Below are 11259 nucleotides of genomic sequence, written 5' to 3' on the forward strand. Positions count from 1 at the left end.
TGGGGTGGGGTGGGGGGTGGGGGGTGGGTAGAGGAATCTTTGGAGGTCACCATGAGAGTTCTGCCTACCGTAGCTGGCCCTTGGGAAATTAAACCCAAAGACTGCAAAAGTGGGTGATAAAACTAACGCAGACGGAACAGGCACAGCGTGATAGCTCTGTAGGAACAGGATGGGGTTAAACCAAAGTGTGCTTTGTTTTGCAAAAACTAAGTATTAAGTTGTAGAAAGCTCCAGGCACCAGATGTTCCAAAAAGGTTACAGTGAATTCCAGTCAACAAGATACCACAGTGTGAACAACCAACCAGGCACCTACCTACTTGCTTGCAGTTTTTGGCAACCTAGAGGAACCTTTGCCTTATTATAATGAGCATGCCTAGCCTCTCATGAATATGCATGTCCCAGGCTTGAAACTCCCCTGCAGAGCTATCTTCCTGTCTGGTACTCGTCACAAGTAAGAAATGCTTCTGCTTTAATGGAAAGTAACTGACGTGTTCATTGGCTAAGCACCCCAAGGGACGGACCCATTATGTCTGGTAGCAAGAGGAGGTCCAGTGCCAGCAAGGCATGAGAATTTCAGTTGCTCTGCATCCTCGTCCACACTTACTGTTGTCAGTCTTCTTAATTTGGGCCATTTGAGAGGATGTGCGTCGCCCAGTGGTGGCTTGCTGTGGCTTTGTATCTCCCTAATGACAGATGATGATGGAGCATCCTTCCTGTATACCTTTTCTGGTGAAGTATCTGTTCTGCAGATTCATTACAGGGTTGGGGGAGTTCTTTATGTATTTTAGATACAAGTCCTTTATCAGGTATGAGTTTTGATTTCCTTCCAATCTGTGGCCAGCCCTTCATTTTCTTAATGGGGTTTTTCAAAGTTAATTTTCTCCAGGTTTCCTGAGGTATGATTTACAGAAGTAACACCCTCCCTGGTGAATTCCACCACCACAGTGAGACATGGACTCTTCCTGCCATCCCCCACCTCCCCTTCGAGCAGGTGTGCTCGGCAGCCCTGGGACAGGCTCCGGGCCTTTCCCAGGCGGGCCGCTGAATGCATCTGGCTGCCTCTGTGCTCCGCTCGTAAATCGCAGGATAACAGGAAAAGGCCCACTGAACATCCTGCTACACACAGTAATAAAACCAGTAATAATGACACTAAAACGCTCGCGGAGGGCCGCCCCCTCCCCCACCCCAGCCCGTCCCCATCTAACCAGCCCCGTACTGACCTCACCACATGTCTGTGAGGAGCCACCAAGACCCTTCTCAGCCGAGAAACAGCGCAGAGGAGGCCACGTGCGGGGCCCTCAGGGAGCCGCGGCTGCGGCCCGAATTCACTGTGCGCTCGAGTCCACACCACCAGGGGCACCGCGCCGCCCCGTGGGGGAGGTGCAGGAGATCTGGACCCGCGAGCCCGGGGCTGAGGGACACACCTCAGCGGCCTTGGCGCCGCTACCACCGCAGGGCCCGGGTGTGCGTCAGAGAGGGAGCTGCGCATGAGCGCGGCGTGCGTGACGTGCGCGGCCTGTGCGCGGGGCACCGCGGAGCTAGAGGCGCAAGCGGCTTGTGGTGAGTGGTGCGGCGGCTGGTGCGGGAGAGACACCTACACGGTGCGGGGCTAGCACCGCTCTTGAGATCCTGAGGCTGACCACCATCGGCCTCAGCGCCAGGTCAGCCGACTGTCGACTGTCGGCGAGTGAGCGTCTAACTGACGAACCAGGCCCCAGCCTGGCTGACCTGTGGGTCGGTGAGGGCCGGGATGGCCCTGTCCTGGCGGTGCTGCGAGCGGTGTTGGTGGCGCAGTAGAGGTCAGGGTGGGGGCAGGCGTGAGTCCTGCGTGGAGGAGGTGGTGTCAGCGCAGGTTTCACCCGGGGCTGACCTCCGAACTGAGCCTTGGGGGTGGGTTTGGTGTGCTCCCATCAGGGCATCGGAGTGGCCGCCAGACCAGCGTTGGGCGTGTGGGAGGCAATAGGTGGGCCTGGACGGGGACGTGGGGAGAGGGTGTGCAGGGTCTTGAAAGCTTCTGCGGGCGGGAATTCTGCGGAGGGTCCTTAGGCCTGGAATTCACGTCAGATGTGTGTTTCAGTAGTGTAACTGGCAGGAAGCAGACAGGAAGTGTAATTGTACATAGGGGATGTTGGAGGAAGGAAGCCAATCTCATAGTCCCGGCAGCGATGAGGCCTGAGCCTGGAAGTGCCATGGAGATGCAGATAGAAGCAGAATTTCAGGGAGATTTTGGAGATGATAATGGACAGGCTTCACTGGGCCCCCATCACAGCTGAGCCTAGGATGACGTCTGGGTCTGGAAAATCAGGGGGACTGAGTCATTAGGACATCTGAGTGTATATGAGTGCAGACCTCGTGCCAGGCACTCAGCAACAAAGATAGGAAAAGACCTACTCTCTGCCCCCAAGGTATTTGTAGTTGAACGGAGGAGATTATTATATCTTTATCCATGTAGTGTGGAGCATTACAGGTGTTCCTACCTGAGCCTGAGATGGGGGCAAGGAGAGCTTCCTGGAAGAGGTAGACCCAAGCTTCAGGGAAACCAGAATTCCCAGGCAGTGTGGGTATCTGAGGCACAGAAGGCACATCAGCAGGAAGGCCAAGCCATTTGGGATGTGTTCAGAGCACTAGAAGCAGATGCTGGAGTGTAAAACTAGATGAACTAGAACTAGGTGCTGAAGTCTGAAATGGGAGGTTGAACTTGAGTTTTATTCTCTAGGGGGTGGGGAGCCATTGCAGGGCCTTATGCACAGGAGCGCTTGTTTGGATTTGGCTTGGGGCAGCTTGTGCTGGGGGCATCTTGGTGAACAGCTGTAAAGGGAGGAGCTTGTAGGCTGTTGCAGGAAGTGCTGGTGACGAGTGGAAACAACCTGGGCAGTGGTGGTGGGGAGCAGAGTGGGCATGGTGAGTGCAGGAAAACAGCTGACGTGGGGGCAGCAGGCTGGGAAGTGGAGGATGGCGGGAAGGGTGCATGGGGCCCTGGGGACATCCCAGTGGAAATGCCTAATAATGGTTTACTAGCCAAGCAGAATGGCAGATCACTTAACCTTAGGAAGCTTGCCTCTTCACATGCAAATGGGTGTGGTAGTACCCACCTCATAATGTCGGACTGAGCACCTTCCAGTGTTCTAGGTGCCCAGGATCCAGCTGAACTGCTGCAGTGTGAAATACACAGGAAATACAGGTTAAGCTAAAAACAGAGCACCCAAGCAGAGGTGCAGGTTTGGCTGTCATCCACATTAAGCTCCCAGAAAAGGCAGATGAGCATGGAGTGGGATTTCTCCAGTTGCAGGGCAAGACGGAGGCTGCCTGGTGACAGCTTGCTGGTGGCAGGGAAACTGAGCATGGGTATATGTCTGAATGGCCTTGGTAAGGCCAGCTTTAAAATAAAGGCTTGGGACTGGGTCACTAAGCTCTTCCATGGTGTAATAACCTGGTGATCACCTGCGTACCTCCGTTTCTGTGCGTGGAGGAGCCGACTGTGAGTTTAACCGTGTGGATCCAAGATCCTAGGGGTCTCCCGGGAGGGTCCTGGGCCTGCCTTCTCTCAACACACCGTGAATGTTTTCAATGAATCATATATTTGCTGTGCGTGAGAGGGAGAAAGGACTTTTATTCTCATCACCATTCTATTTTTTTTTAAATTTATTTGTTTATTTTGGGCTGAGTTGGGTCTTCATTGCTGTGCATGGGCTTTCTCTAGTTGCGGCGAGCGGGGGCTACTCTTGGTTGTGGTGCACGGCCTTCTCATTGTGGTGGCTTCTCTCGTTGCGGAGCACGGGCTCTATGCGCGTGGGCTTCAGAAGTTGTGGCACGCAGGCTCAGTAGTTGTGGCTCGCAGGCTTAGTTGCTCTACAGTACACTTGAACCCGTGTCCCTTGCATTGGCAGGCAGATTCTTAACCACTGCTCCACCAGGGAAGTCCTCACCATTCTTCAGAGTAGACTCGTTAATTCTGTTTTAGAGTTGACAAGATTAAGCCAAGATTAAGGAGAGTAGGTATTTTGCCAGAGGCTGCACAGTTATCTGAAGAACTTTTTCTTTTACTTGACTATCTGAGCTGTGTCCCAGAAAGATGTCATAGCTCCAGTCAGATCAATGTAAATAACAAATTAATTTTTTAAATGAAGTAGCAATAATGAATTATCCTAAGTTAGTTTAGAGGAGTTGGTGTTTTCATTCACATTTTTAAAACAAATTTAAAATCATCAAAGGCTAATATAAATAGTTGTTAATATTTCTCAAGTGCTTCATAAACATAGTACTTCGTATGTATTTTCTCAATCTTCACGACATCCTTGTGAGCTAGGTGTGATCATCATCACCATTTTTACTGACAGGCTGGAGTGAGGTGGAGTAACTGCTCCAAGGTCATTGGTCAGTGAGACAGAACCAGCTTTTGACTCGAGATCTTGGGCCCAGAAGCTTAGCTCCTGACCACTGACCTCATTGTCCCTTATTTGCTTTGTCTTTGGGATCTTACTAGGAACAGCAGTAACTCAATAGCCAAAATCGTTAACTTTAAGCATTGACACCCCATCTTTGCATGCTTTCTCTTACCCTTATTGTTCAGGCTAAATCGGGTGGGTTTTCTCTGTTTACTGAAATGGGCGTTGGCCAGAGGTTGAGGGTAGGCTCTGCAGCCAGCGGGGTGCCTACACCCAGGGAACTGAGAGGCATCCCAAGGTGGCTCGGTTCAGGAGGATGGTGCTGCAGTGAAAACTCACCGCTTGTGAAAATGATTTGGCATCTGCGTAGAAGATAAGTTTTCTAAATTCATTTTTTTCCTGAAATATAAGATACAGTGACGCAAAGACCTCTGAGATTCTCAGATGCTGGCTTAATCCAGGAAGGCTGAGGTCCACCTTCCTCCCGTTACCATCTCCTACTGAGTGCCTATCACTCTCAGTCTCAGGGGTGGGGGGGTGGCGGTGGAGATGCGGCTTGGTGGCGATTGGGGGAGGAGGGAGCTGGTTCAGTGTGGCCACAGACCCTGTCAGCCTGGGCTTCTCTGCTGCATTCCCTCTCAGTGTATCTGGCCGAGGGAGTCCAGTGTAAGCAGCCCTGTGATCTGGATAAGGCACTGGCGCAAATAAATCTCTGAATTTTTTATCGGGCTTTTAACAACCACCTTTCATGTGTTTTAAAATATTGACTATTAAAAAAGTCTTTTTACTTTAACTTGTTTTTCCTTCAGACAGTGCACCTCGGGAATAGGGACTTTTGCCTGAGTTGGTGATGGAGATGTTCCACAAGCCCGTGCTGCCTCCACAGCAGTGGCTGCCGAAAGTCACAGCTGTGAAATGACTTGTGACTGCTAAGGATAAACACATTTGTCCCTTTTCATTACATGACCTGTAAGGGCTAGCAGCTCCTTCTGGTAGCTGTGGTTTACCCTCCCTACTGTATTTCTTAATTTGCAAGTGGACACGGAGCCTGTGGCCTCGTTTGTCTTCTCTGGGGTCTGAGTTTCGAGTGTGAGCCCTGTGTTCTGGGGGCCTTGGCTCCTCAGTCCCTGCAAGGTCGGGCTTTCCTGTTTTCGTCGGCCTCCATTTACTCTGTGGGCGCGCTTTGTGTAGGGGAGAAAAATACCCACGAAGGAAGCTCCCCGGAGGGTGACCAGGTGCACAGTTCAGCCAAGTAGGTGACTCGAAGGGGTGCATCTCTTTGTGTTTGTTCGGGTCGGGAAGGGTGTGACAGCGCGATGTGCTCGGAGGTGCTCGGCTTGCGGCCAAATAACTTTACCACCTGAGCTGCGGGGCTGCCCTTCCAAGGGTCCAGCCTCAGCCTCCGGGACCCAGAGCAGACAGGCCTGGGTGGCACTCACGGTGGCTGTGACGAAGGCTCGTTGTGTGTTCGGGGTACCCCATGACCCCTGAGTATCTACACAGAGCTCCTCTATACGTGCACTTGTGTGCGTGAGAGAGCATCCGTGCACGTACTGAAGCTTTCCTGAGTAGAACAAGAAGAAGGAAGAAGGTGTGGGGGGTGGATAGACAGATGGCAGCGGCCAAGTTATTGCAGCTGGATGACCGCTTTGTGGGCATACAGTCTACTCTTCTCTCTGCTTTTGTGTATATCTGAAAATTCCAAAATAAAAAGGTTTAAAAACAGGTATAGTATTTAAGCACGTGTTTAAGTGTTTAATCCACGCAGTGCTTACCGCGCCCAGCTTTGCTGCAGATGCTATGGGGAGTTTGGGTGCAGCGCCGATTCTCTGCTTTCGTGGCACTCAGAACTGGGGACAGACATTAATGTAATGTCACACAAATACTGAATTTCAGACAGAGAGGAGCTCTTTGAAGCACAGCACGGGGTATTATGAAAACCTTGAGCCATGGAAACTGGGAAGGGAAGGGCCAGAATAAGCTTCACAAATGGATTGCTGATGCGTGACCAGGAGTTAACTGGGCGCTGGGGGGTGGGGAGTGGGAGGAGAGAGGGACCTGAGACCAGCGGGTTGGGGGAGGTTCCTGAGAGGTAGGCCAGCGTGTGCTGCCAGGCCTTGTTCAGGCATTACCTTTGGTCCTGGGATGGAGGGGCTCCTCAGGCTGCCATTTTGGCTGCCACTTGGAGGGCAGGTGGAGGGGCCGGGGCAGAAGTTGACCTGCAGCTGAGGGCCAGCTGTCTGTGCTACAGGCCGATGTGGGAACAAAGGTTTGTCTCAGAGACGTGGTTTTATATTTTACCTAAAAGGGTCCATACCATCAACTCAGCAACCTGTTTGCTTTGAATTTTTTTTTCTGATTTTTTTGTATTTTAACATAACACAAAGTTATTTGAAAGTCTTCTCCTAAAATCCCATCCTCCAGATGCCCATTGTTAACGTACTCCTTCGACTTAGTCTTCTCTGCCTGCGTAGTATCTTATTCTGTGGATGCTGCGTTGTTTAATTTACTTAATAATTTATCTAATTGTTCCTCTTTTGAAGGACATTTGGGTTGTCCGTAGATTTCCTGCTGCAGTGAATGTCCTTGAGTGCCTGTGCTCACTGCTGTGCATTTGGGAGCTGGCTGGAGGCCTCCAGCTGGAATCGATGGGTCAGAGTATGCACGTTGCAGAGTTTAACACATGCTGTCCCGCTGGCCCAGGGGGGCCTGCTTCCCCCACACACTTTCACCAGCATTAGATTTCACCTTTCTTAGTCTTTTTCTTAATCTGTTGGGTGAATAAAGCTTGTCTTATCACTTCTATTGATTACTTGGAAATTTTAGCATCTTTTAAATGTTTATTAGCTATAGTCAGTTTTCATCAGAAAACTCTCTTTTGCCCATTTTTCTTTGGAGTTGCTTTCCTTTTTCTTTCTTGAGTTGTGACTGTTCTTTATATGATGTGGATATTAACTGCTAACACTTGAGTCCAAGGTTGCACCCAGCTTTAGACAGCAGTCTGAGGATTCCCCTTGGTCCGTGTCACCCCAGTGCCCATGTCAGGTGTCACCAGGCCCTGCTCATTCTCCTCTGAAGTTCTTGACAACTCTGCTTTTGGCCCCTTAAGATTGGGGACACTCTCCAGGGCATTCCCTGCGGTGCTCCTGCAGGGTGAGGTGACCCTCCCTGGGGGTCACGCCGAGGATGGAGCCCGGGTCTCTGCTTCTGCAGCAGCTTCGGATGATGCCACGGTGGGTGTCACGCCTGGGTCAGACTTCCCCTGGCCATCGCATTGAGCATCCCGGGACCCCTCACCCCTGCTGCACCATCAGTTCAGTGTCCCAGGTGACCGGTGGGGAAAGAGCTGCTGCCAGCAGGCCACAAAGATGTTCAGTTAGAAAATGCAGAGCTCAGTCCTCGAGAATGTGTGGGCTCTTCCAGTCCTCAGAGCTGTGGACCCTGGGTGATTCGTTCATGACAGACGCAGACACCTGATTTCAGGAAGGTGCGAGTCCTTACTGGAAGGTTCTTAGTGTGTGTGCTGTGCTTGTTGGTGGCACAGCAGGAGTGGGGCTGACTTTCCTTACTGTGTCTGCTCTCTGGTTTTGTTAAGGGAGGGGGAATCTGGGGCCCAGGCCATCACTGGAATCTTGGAGAGCTGGCTCCTGACCTCATGATCCTGCCAACACCCCACGGTCCAGGCTGGAAGTCCCCAGGGGGGGTCCAGGCCACCTGCCCTATACCCAGCTGCCCCCAGTCTTGCCCTGGCCCCTGCCTCATACTCCAGAGCTAGTTCGCAGGGCTCACAGACCTCCCTGGCCCTGGCTCTTGGGGCTGTCTGCTTCTCCCATCTCTTCTTTCTTGTTTTCTTTGTTTGGTAGCAGCTCTATTGAGGTATAATTCACATACCGTACACTTCACCCATCTATAGTATACAATTCAGAGGTTTTTATTATACTCACAGAGTTGTGCAACCATCACCATGATCAAGTAGAACATGTTCATCCCTCCCAAATAAACCCTGGACCGTTAAGCAGTCATTCTCATTTCTCTCCCCTCCCCCAGCCCTCAGGAACCACTCATCTACTTTCTGCCTCTACTGATTTGTCTTTTTTGGACATTTCATAACAATGGAATCCGACAATTTTCTAAATGTTTTTAAAGTTGTGAACAGAGGCCAGGCTGCTAAACATCCAAAGTGGGAGCTCGGCTGAGTTTGTCCTGCCTGGTGGGGCCCGTAAGCAGAATCCTGGGGGGATGGGGTGTCTGGGACAAGACCTGATGGGTTGCAGCCACCCCAGGAGCTCCAGTCTGGGTCAGATGGGACCTGGGCAGCAACAGCTGAGGTCAGGGGTGGGAGCTTCTCAGGGCCTCTGGATCCTGTGATCTAGAGAGGCCTGGAACCTGAGCTCTGCTTCCTGTGTCCATGCTGTACGCTGGACACACTGCCCCGTAGATGCCAGGCACGGCCTGAGATTCATTCTGCTGGAAATTTCACCAGTGAGATGCCGGGTGAGTAAGCATCTTCTTAGGCTTCTCTGGAGGGCTTTGGCATTCATTTTCATTCATTTACATCTTAGGGTGAATTACAGTATTTTAATTCAGGCACTTTCTTCCTAACACCTCAGAGAAATCTGTGTAATATAGCTGGAAGTCCCCAGTCACCTTAGTTTTGGTAATTGGCCCCCAAACGTGGTGAGAACCCTGCTTCCCTGGCAGCTGTCACATCGGCTCCTGTGCTAGGGAAGCCTGTGGGAAATACGAGCAAAATCAGGTCTTTCATCCGAGGACTTTCTCTCCTTTTGTGTTCGAGATGAGACATGACTCTGCAGATCATGCTGCTCTTTGTTCAGACCCCTGCTGTGGCCCCGAACCACCTGCACTCTCCTGCTCCCACTGGCCACCTTGGTGCCCAGCACACCAGGCAGGCTCCCGCCTCAAGGCCTTCACATGGGCTGTTCCTGTGGTCTGAAGGGGTCCTGTTCCCCTCCCGCTTCCCCCGTGTCTGCCCAGATGCTGCTTTCTGGGTTCCCAGCTCAGGGCCTGGCGGTGAGGCGGCACCCAGTACCTGCTGGAAGAATCAGGAGGGAGTACCTCTAGCATGAGCATTGGGTTCCTATGGCCAAGAGGGGGGTGCTGTCTGGCTCCTTTTGCACCTGACAGTTCTGACCCTGCTGGAGTTCAGGAGGAGAGGGGCCCCAGGAATTGGCCTCCTCCCCCTCCTGCATAGCTGGCTTCCTCAGTCTGGTAGCTCAGCACCTGTTGGCTGCCAGGCTGTGAAGGGGGGCCTGGCCCGGGTTATTCCTGTCCTTGGGATGGAGCCCCAAGGCCCTGTTGCGTCGGGTCCCTCTTCATCCTTCAGTGAAACGGTGAACCGTGGTTGGGATGTGGTTGGTGGTGAGCCAGGCCCGTGTGAAGGCCGCTGACCACGTCTCCCGATGCAGGTTGCCCAGCCCAGCCCAGCCACACTGAGGCCTCACGGAGCCCCAGACCCCACAGCACACCCTCACTTTGTGCCCCCAACCTTCCCCCCAGGATACCTGCTCCTGCTGCTCCTTGGTGACAGAAGAGGACTTGGTGCAGCGTCGTTTCTCATTAAACACACATCGAGTGAACTAGTATAGAGAGTTCACTTGTAAGACGTTTCCTGGCTTAGTTCAGCTTGAGTAGAGTTGAGTCCTTTCTGCTGAGATGATCACTCTTTTGTTTTTGTTTAGAGAATACCAAGGCAGAAAAATGGAGGGAGGAAGGTTCTTTAAAAAAAAACGAAAAAAAACTTTGTAATAGAAAAATACAAATACATGCAAAAATAGAATGGTGACCCGCCCCCCATGATCCAGCCCCAACAGGTCCCAATTAACGCCCATCCTGTTTCACCCACCCACCTTGCCCCCACCCCTAGATTAATTAGAAGCAAACCACAAAGATCATATCATGCCATCTGTACATATTTTAGTTTGTATCCAAAATGAGGCTTCAGAAGGAAAGGCGGAGGGAGAGATGAACAGCTAGAGCCTATGATCTGCCGGCTCGAGCGGAATGATCCCTGTCGTGCTGTCAGTCACCCGCTCCATGTGGCTGTGCATGCCATTTGCATGACATCCGAAGAAGGAGAGCCTGGCCCGAGCAACTGCACAGGTGTCCCCACTGTCACTTCCTTCCTGTGCTGGTCAGGAGCACTGTCAGTAGCTTGCAAACTCTGAGGTGTTTTCCCTTTTTTCATTTCCTGTCGCTGTTTTGAAACAGAGAGGAAGAGCGGTACCTCCATCTGATAACCATTTATTTACTATCAGAGTTGGTGCCCGTATTTATAAGAAAGTGTAATAGTCAAAGTCATGAATATTGGTGATTTGAGAAATGCTAACGTTCTAGTGGGATAGGAAGAAACATGCTCATTATGTACAAGTTGTTTTCTGCCACATCACTAAATGTGGATTATTACATGAGTGACGGAGAGAAATGTAGACCTCATATCTCTCTACATCTAAGAACTTAAGTGGAATGTCAGTTCTTGTTAAAAATTATGGTCCTGAATGGCAAAATGTGGCTTTGGGTACGACATATTAATTTTTCTCTTTCAGCTTCTGTTGCTCAAAATAAAACATGTCTCAGTCAGCAAAACAGGTAAAGGTAAAGTAATGGAATAAAATCATGCAAATATGAATTATGAGAATGCTTGAGTGGCTAAATCAATATCTGACAAAGTAGATTTCAGAGCAAGGACTGTTACTGGAGACAGGGATATTTCTTACTGATAAGGGGGTCAAATCATCAAAAAGACATAATTATCCTATATATATATATGTACCTAGTATAGACCTTCAAAATACATGAAGCAAAAACTGAAACAACTAAAAGAATGAATAGATAAATGCACACTGTGGTTAGAGAC

General features: G+C 50.9%; 1 long non-coding RNA gene across 3 annotated transcripts; it reads right to left on the bottom strand.

Moving 5' to 3' along the window:
* Positions 1–3662: 3662 nt before the first annotated feature.
* LOC114484448 (uncharacterized) lies at positions 3663–10455 on the bottom strand. Of its 3 annotated transcripts, none has more exons than XR_003677337.2 (5): positions 10315–10455; positions 9908–10120; positions 6161–6235; positions 4558–6077; positions 3663–3952 (listed from the first exon to the last, which is right to left on the bottom strand). It is a non-coding gene; the product is annotated as an uncharacterized lncRNA (long non-coding RNA). The 3 variants fall into 3 exon arrangements; XR_008616009.1 differs by having other exon boundaries at positions 6161–8292; XR_008616010.1 differs by lacking the exon at positions 6161–6235.
* Positions 10456–11259: the final 804 nt, after the last annotated feature.

This window comes from Physeter macrocephalus, chromosome 19 (assembly GCF_002837175.3).
Source record: "Physeter macrocephalus isolate SW-GA chromosome 19, ASM283717v5, whole genome shotgun sequence".
Classification (NCBI taxonomy): Eukaryota; Metazoa; Chordata; class Mammalia; order Artiodactyla; family Physeteridae; genus Physeter; species Physeter macrocephalus.